Genomic DNA, 8,131 nt, shown 5'->3' on the forward strand with positions numbered 1-8,131 from the left:
AGATATAAAGAAGGGTTCTTTGCTTTGTCTCAGATTCGCATACATTTCCAAGCTGAGAACTGACACGGGTGGGGAGTGGGTAAGCAGCCTTCAGACAAGTCATTTTATCACGTTGTTTTCACTTAATCTCAGTTACCTCTTATGCGTCACCTTACAGAAAATCAAGTAAAATAAATAGTAGGTATGCTTCCCACGTAATGAAGACCAATAAATGTCAATAATATTTTAAAATTACTACTATTACAGGTATAGCTGTATAATTTTTCATTAACAAAGTAGGGAATATCTTTACTTTTATTTTAAAATTGAGAACTTTATGATGAAAACTTGGTGAATTAAATTACATTAGTCTCAAATTGTCAGCCTGAATGGCCTGTCCTTCACCACATCTAAGGAAGCTCTGCAAGGAAGATTGGGCATCCAATCATGGTTTGGTTCCCTGGGCCCCTCCCCCTCTGTTGCTCACCTTTCCACTCTCTCCTCTTCATTCCTTTACCCTCCTTTCTTTCCAGGGTCCATCCCTGGCTCTTTTTCCTGTTGTTTTATTGGCATGAAGAGTGGGTTTGTAAAAGCAAAGTAGAAAAACCAAGCACTGTAGTTCAAAGGGGAAGTGAACTGGAGGTTACCCTGATCTTCAGCGACGTTATTAACCATGGCTGCCCCCAGGCTTTCTTGGTTTTGCAGGAAACTTTCGCCTGCTTCTCCAGGGCACGTCTCAGTCCCCTTTTCTCAATGTCACTGCAGAGTGCCCTGGTCCGGCTTGACATAGCCCCCACTGTGGGCATAGGGCCAAGAGCCCATGATGCCTGTAGGGACCCATGAAAATGTTTTACTTTCTTTTAAAATTAGAAGAAAAAATGAACTTTTAGAGTAGAAAAATTAGTTTAATTTAGCCTGGATTATATTTGTCTTTATACCAGTATGGTCATAAAATATGATTTTTAAATTTTTTATGGAAAAATAAATGCCCACCTAACAACAGTGCTTAGGGCTCAGGAGTCATAGTGAAGCCCTGGTCACCGCTGAGTCTAACTTTCACAGGATGCTGCTGCTTTCGTGTCTGTCAATCTTCCCAAAATCTCTGTCATCCTGGAGAATAGCACTGACATTTGCTACACAGTTGGAGCACAGAGCTCAGTGCTGGGGACTCAGATGAAGAGACATGCTGTCTGCCCCTAGAGAAAGCTCAGATTAGCGATAGGACAATAAGGTGCCCAGAGCAGGGCCACTGCTGCGCAGGACAGTGGGCTCAGCAAGACTGAAACTGAGAGTGAGCAGTTCCAGCTGGCGCAGTGATGTCCCTCAGCAGCAGCGTGCAGCCAGGACCCGTGCAGATGAAAAGAATAATCACATATATTCATGTTTGTAAATGGAATCAAGAGGCTTTGTTACAAGAACAAGGAGGCTTTGATGGGATGAGGACTAGATAAACTTGCAAACAGGACATTTGCATGGAGGGACTGGAGATCATAATGTGGTCAAAACTATGCTTAAGGAGAGGACTTAGCCAAGAAGTTGTAACTAAGCAGAAACCTCAAGAACGAACTGGAGGTGTCCAGGAGATCCTGGAAGATAATTTGAGGGAGGAAAACAGACCCTTGTAAAGACCAAGGAGCATGAAAGGGTGACGTCTGGTTTGATGGGCAGGTGAGGTATTTGTGGAGGACTCAGCACAGTACACCTATTGGCTCCTTACTGCCCTATTTATAAGCTCCCCGCTGGCAGAGACTGAGTGTGGTCCATGTTATACTCCTCGCTCCTGGCAATGTCTGAAACCTTGCTGATGGTCAGGAAATAGGAAGGGAGGGAAGAGGAAACAGTAAAAGGCTCAGACAAGTTGTCCAGTCAGGCTCACCTGGGCGGAGTCAGCTGTGTTGGGTGCCTTCTGCTTTGGTGTCACACCAAGTCCACTGTCCATTCGAGGAAAGGGCCAGAGTCCTCAACAAGGTAAGTGTTGAGTCAGGAAAAGGAGAGGTTTAGTAACGTCCTTCAAGAAAAGAAGAAGGTGGGAAATGACAGAAATCCAAAATCTAATGAAGTTTCCAGTTTCATTTCAGAGGAAACCAGGTGCTCTCCCCTAAGGACCACCCTGTTACAGAAGCAGAGACCTTAGCCCTGGTTGGTGGCTCAGTGGTTAGATTATTGGCCTGCATACAGAAAGGTCATAGGTTTGATTCCTGGTCAAGGGCAAGTACCTGGGTTGCAGTTTCATCCCCAGAGCCACCAGTGAGAGGCAACCAATTGATCTGAGAGGTTTCTTTCTCTCTCTCTTTCTCCCCACCTCCCCTCTTCCAATCTGTCTTTAAAAAAAATAATCAATGGAAAAAATATCCTCAGGTGAGGATTAACAAAAACCAAAATAGCAAAGACCTTAGAAGCATTGTTTACCTTTTATGTGTTTTGTGATGTTGTCACTTCCCTTATCCTACTCTTTCTTATTCCCTAAAATAGAGGCAATTCTTTTAAAATGATATCGGGTGTGCTTTTCCTTGGTTAAAAAAATAAAAGGAGGAAGGAATCCTTGTATAGCACATGTTCTGTTCTGAGAGAGCCCTGAGGGGAGAGGACCCACAATGAGTGTGTTATTAACCGATGAAGAAATTGAGAGAGAAAACTTATGAGCAGAGGGAGGTAAACTGAATCTCAGGAAAGAAAGCTAAGGCCATGGTCATTCATTCATTTCTTGTTCTGCCCATTTCAGTATTTATCTTAAGCCCACGAGGTGCCGGAGGCTGAGCTAGGCAGGCAGGGAACAGCAGTGAGCAGGCCTGTGGAATTCTGTTCCTGTGACAGGAGCAACCATCAGAGTGGAGAGGCAACTGGATTCTAACAGGACAGCCAGGGGAGGGAGCAGGCTCTGGGGACTGTCTGCAGGCTGTGCCAAAGGTACAGCAGACAATGTTTGCACATCTGTTTCTTGTCAGTTTGTTTAACGAGATCCTTTCTCTCCTGTGTTTTGCATCTCCCTGCTCCCACCTCACTCATCAGCTGACCACGTTGGAGCCTATGGTGAATGCTTCTCCCAGTCTTATGGTCCCTCAGGCCAGTACACTTTTGAATTTGATGGAGATGAGACGTTCCACGTGGACCTGGAGAAGAAGGAGACTGTCTGGTGGCTGCCTGGGTTAAGTGAATTTGGAAGTTTTGACCCACAGGGTGGACAGATCAATGGCTATTATAAAAGAGAACCTGGACTTCATGATTAAACTCTCCAACTCTACCGCTGTTATCAATGGTGTGTGTCCACCATCCTGTCTTTTTACTGAATCTACCCTTCATACCAGTTCTCACTCCCTTCTTGCCTCAGATAGATTCCCTTCACTCTGTAAAATGCTCTCCTTTCCAAGGAGTCCCAGATCTTCTCATGGAATTTGCTGAACCCTCATCCTCTCCCTTCTTACAAATCACATATTTCCATAAGATACAGAGATCCTTGCTCCCCTATGCAATCGACTCCTATAACAGGTCCCGTAGATGTCCACCCTAACAAGGGGCCCACAGAGAGAAGGGCGTGGGGATGACGGGCGGGCAGTGTACAGCGGCTCACAAGCAGAGGGAACAAGAGCATCTCTGCTCTCTGACGGGGAGATGTTGGTGGGAGGCCCCTCCAGGACGCAGGGACCCGCAGAGCAGAGCTGCCCAGGATTCTAACCCACTGCTGCTTCCTCACCGCAGAGGTTCCTGAGGTGACTGTGTTTCCCAAGTCTCCCGTGGAGCTGGGTCAGCCCAACACCCTCATCTGTGCCTTGGACAACATCTTCCCTCCTGTGATCAACATCTCGTGGCTGAGCAACGGGCACTCAGTCATGCAGGGTGTTTCTGAAACCAACTTCCTGCCCAAGAGGGATCATTCCTTCCTCAAGATCAGTTACCTCACCTTCCTCCCTTCTGCTGACGACGTCTATGACTGCAAGGTGGAGCACTGGGGGCTGGACCAGCCCCTCCTGAAGCACTGGGGTGTGTATGAGCCCCACGCCTTTTGGTGCCTTCTTTTCTCTGTCATGTCAGACACTCTGCCTTTTAGCTCCTAAATCTCATGGCCCAAAGCCTCTTTTCTACACTTCAAGGATTTCTAATGATGGACTTTATTATTCTCCCTCAACCTGGAGCCAAGTCTTTGTAGAACCAACACCACCCCTCCCACCCCATCTTGCACACATGCTCTGAGCCAACCTTCCGCATTCTGACCTCCATCACCTCACTCCCACAGAGCCCGAGATTCCAGCCCCCATGTCAGAGCTGACGGAGACAGTGGTCTGTGCCCTGGGGCTGGCCGTGGGCCTCGTGGGCATCGTCACGGGCACCGTCTTCATTATCCAGGGCCTGCGCCCAGGTGGTGCCTCCAGACACCAAGGACCCTTGTGAGTCACACGCCAGAAGGAAGGTAAGGATTCCTATGTGTTAGAGCTGGGACCGGGAGACACAGGACAGAGGAAGGAGAGTGGGAAGAGATTGTGGACACAACTGTGGTTGAAAAGTCTTAGTAGAATTGGGAAACAGCATGAAGATAGCACAGGAGTCCCTGAGACCTATGAATCTCATGTCTGTCCTGTTACTGCAGGTGTGTTGCCAATCTTAAGAGCAGAAGAGTGGACATGCTGGGTGACCTGCACTATTCGCTGGCCAAGTCCATCATAGTTCTTCTCTCCTCCAATGCTTCTCCTGTCATCTCTTCTCTGGGACTTAAGGTGCTGTGTCCTCGCAGAGTTAACAAACCCTTGGAATTATCCCCCTCACTCCTGACATTTTTTTCATTTCTCAGCCTTTACCTACTATGGAAATCCCTGAGATATGCCTCATTCCTTGTGACTCTGATCTGATATCTCCATGGAAGCAATAAATCTCCTTTATGAGGTCTCTTATTGAATTTTTTCCTCTCTTTCATCTCAGGGCTGAGTAGGACCATGGCTAAGAATGGCAAACCCTCATGCTTCAGGCCCGTTTTATTTTATTTTACAGTTCATATTTCAAGCCTAGTAACAAAAGAGCAACCAAATATAGCCTGATATTTTGATATATTAGATGAGATTAAGATTTCTCTCTTCCTTTGATTCCCACCCTTGGCCACTGCTTTTCCCCCACCTCCAATTCAGGCATCAGTGAAAATCATATATACCCTCTACCCGTGACGAGTTTTATTCAGCAGAAATACAAAACCAAGAAGGAAGTCCATACTTACTATAATACAGCTTTCAAACATTATGATAGGAACGTTAAGGGAAAGGAAATTTGAATTTCAAAAGTACCAAAAAGTCAAAAAAATTTTCTCAAAACTTTAAATTTGTAAAGTTAATGATGTTATTAGAAACTTTCTCTCTTCTCTACCTTTGAGGAGATAAGAATTCTCTAGGCAGGAGAAGAAATGGAAGTCAGTCAGGAGGGCATTGGAATGAGACAATAATGCTTTGTCCTTACTTAGGGTTAGTAACCAGTGGGAAAGGGGTGGGAGTAGAAACCACAAGCACACGGAGTCCCTAGATACAGGTGTAGCCTGCCTCGCCTCCTGGATGAATCCTGCTGGCTAACCTGTGGATTTTCCTGTGCCACCCTGGCATGTCAGGGGCACGGGGTGAATGTGGCTGCAGGGTGCGTCCAGGCAGGTAAGCCCCATCAGCATCACTGGATCCCTGTGTCCCTTGTACCGGGTAGCAGCAGAACAGCCCGCTACCCCCACCCCCAGCCCTCTGCTCCTGGCCGTGGGGCTGGAGCTTGTGAGGGAGAAAGCGCCCCAGTCCACAGGGATGAGATAATGCAGCAGCAGCGGTGGGTGCTGGCCTGCTCTAGATTCGCTGTCTCCCAGTGGAAACCCAGGCAGGGAGTTGGACCCACAGAGGGACGCTCTAGCTTTCCGGGGTGCGTCCAACACTTCACTCCTGGCGTGTGTGACCTGACGTGGAGCCATCGCCCTTTGCAACTGTGTTCCCTGCGTTGCCTCAGTCTTTCCGTCCCGCATGACTATGTCCACACATTGTACCTCGGATGGCGCAGCCCCAGGGTGTGTGAGGCTGACCCTGTCTATGCCATCTGCCTCCGGGAGCTTAACATGTAACTGGGAGAGACAGATGCTAACAGAATAACTGATGCAGCAAAGTTTGGTACAAAGAAACCAAAATCCAGGACTCGGTGCCTTATAGCAAGTATTTTGAACTGTGTAACACTAGGGTTAAGTATCTAACATTCTGAGCCATATTTTTCTCAACCACAATGTGGGAATAATACTTACTTTGCAGAGGTATTGACAGAATTTGAATAATCTTGATATGCAGGCAGTGCCTTAAGATGGTGCACAAATACCTTGCTAGTGCTCCCTTCAGCAGCACATTTACCAAAATCCGAACAACACAGAGATTAGCATGGCCCCTGCACAAGGATGACACACAAATTCGTGAAGCATTCCATGATTTTTTACATAAATACCTAATCACTGTGCTGTACACCCGAGACTAATATAAAACAATATTGACTGTCAACTGTAATTAAAAATAAAAATTTTGCTAGTTATAAGCATAATTCATTTATTAAAAACAATGGATCACATTATATGAAAAGCACTTGTTTTTTGAGCCTTTAATGATTTAGGAGATTCAAACGTGAAGCTCTGGATTAATTTCTTTTCATACATTAATTGAAGGATTTCTTTTCCTCTCTAGAATGAGAGAAGTTGAGATTGGCTTAGGCTGAGAGAACAGATATGGTAGAGTAGTCAGTGACATATTATTGGTGAAGGAGTTGCTAAGAGAACTCCTAGAGCAAAGAGTTGTAATATGTGGCTTTAGTTTTTACTCTCTAATAAAAGATATCTCCCTTCCGTATGGCCCATAAACTTTTAGTCAAGGTATGTTATACGCATCATATTTTTATGTGTGTCTACTTTTGGGAGGAGATGGGAAAGATTCAAGAGAAAAAAGCTACCTGGATAGAAGTAAGAGAATAATTTAAAATGTACACTAAAATTAACACATGCAGGGAATCAGAACCAGAGCATTGTGACAGTGTAAGTAACAGAGCACAGAGCATTTTTGGGGCCATAAAGCAATTCTGTATGACACCATAATGGTGCACACATGTCATTACACCTTTGCCCAAACCCATCTAATGTACAACAGCAAGAATGAACCCTAATGTAAACCACAGACTCTGGGTGATAATGATGTGTCAATGTAGGCTCATCAGTTGTAACAGATGTACCACTCTGATGGGAAATGTTAACAATGCAGGAGGCTGTGCCTGTGAGGGCACAGGGTGTACACAGGAAATATTTGTATTTTCTGCTCAATTGTGCTGTGAACATAAAGTTACTATAAAATAAAGTCATTGAGGAAAGAAAACAAAAGATCAGCAATTATTATCCCAAGTGTATAAAATAAAAATATTAGTAAGGAAAAATATATAGGTCACCTGAAAATGCACAAAAGTGCTGAGAAGAGTTATAAATTTCAATGATTTATGAGGTGAGAACTCAGCATTTTGGAGGTGTGTGTGTGTGTTACTGGAATATGAGGGTTATATTGACTGTCATGACCAGTGTCCCAGAAATACACAAATTCTGCCCTACTCAGACTCCTTCCTCATGAAGTACTTAGAAAAGCAAACTTATTGTTAGTTGCATTTTATTAAAGGGATTCGTTTTCTAAATTTTCATGTAATTTTAAAATAGACTCTAAAAATTAACTCTAAAAATTAACACTAAAATTAAGAGCAATTATTTTTTATCAGCAAGAAATTAAAAGGAGAATCAGCACATAACATTACTATAAGCAAAGTTGGAAATCAGTCCTTATGATTTTGAATTATGTGATGTTTGTGAATTATTTGAGTTATGTAAATTATTTCAAATTTTATATTATAAGTATGGCTTTATTAATATGTACTATTGTACTACTTAAAGGTCACATGATTTTTATTATTTTTTTATTTGTTTTTTTTTTTGCTAAAAGTATTACAAAGGGTATTACATATGTGTCCCTTTTTTCCCCCCCCACCTTGACAATCCCCTGCCCTCTCTTAACCCCCGGGGTCTTATGTCCATTAGTTATGCTTATATGCATTCATACAAGTCCTTCGGTTGACCTCTTACTCCCCTCCCTCCTGCCTCCCAACCCTCCCAGGCCTTCCCACTGCAGTTTGACAA

The 8,131-nt window shown here is 44.3% G+C and overlaps 1 pseudogene; it reads left to right on the forward strand.

Moving 5' to 3' along the window:
* The first annotated feature begins 2,937 nt into the window (after positions 1–2,937).
* LOC102254558 lies at positions 2,938–4,867 on the forward strand (annotated as a pseudogene).
* Positions 4,868–8,131: the final 3,264 nt, after the last annotated feature.

This window comes from Myotis brandtii, unplaced genomic scaffold, assembly GCF_000412655.1.
Source record: "Myotis brandtii unplaced genomic scaffold, ASM41265v1 scaffold16707, whole genome shotgun sequence".
NCBI classification, from domain to species: Eukaryota; Metazoa; Chordata; class Mammalia; order Chiroptera; family Vespertilionidae; genus Myotis; species Myotis brandtii.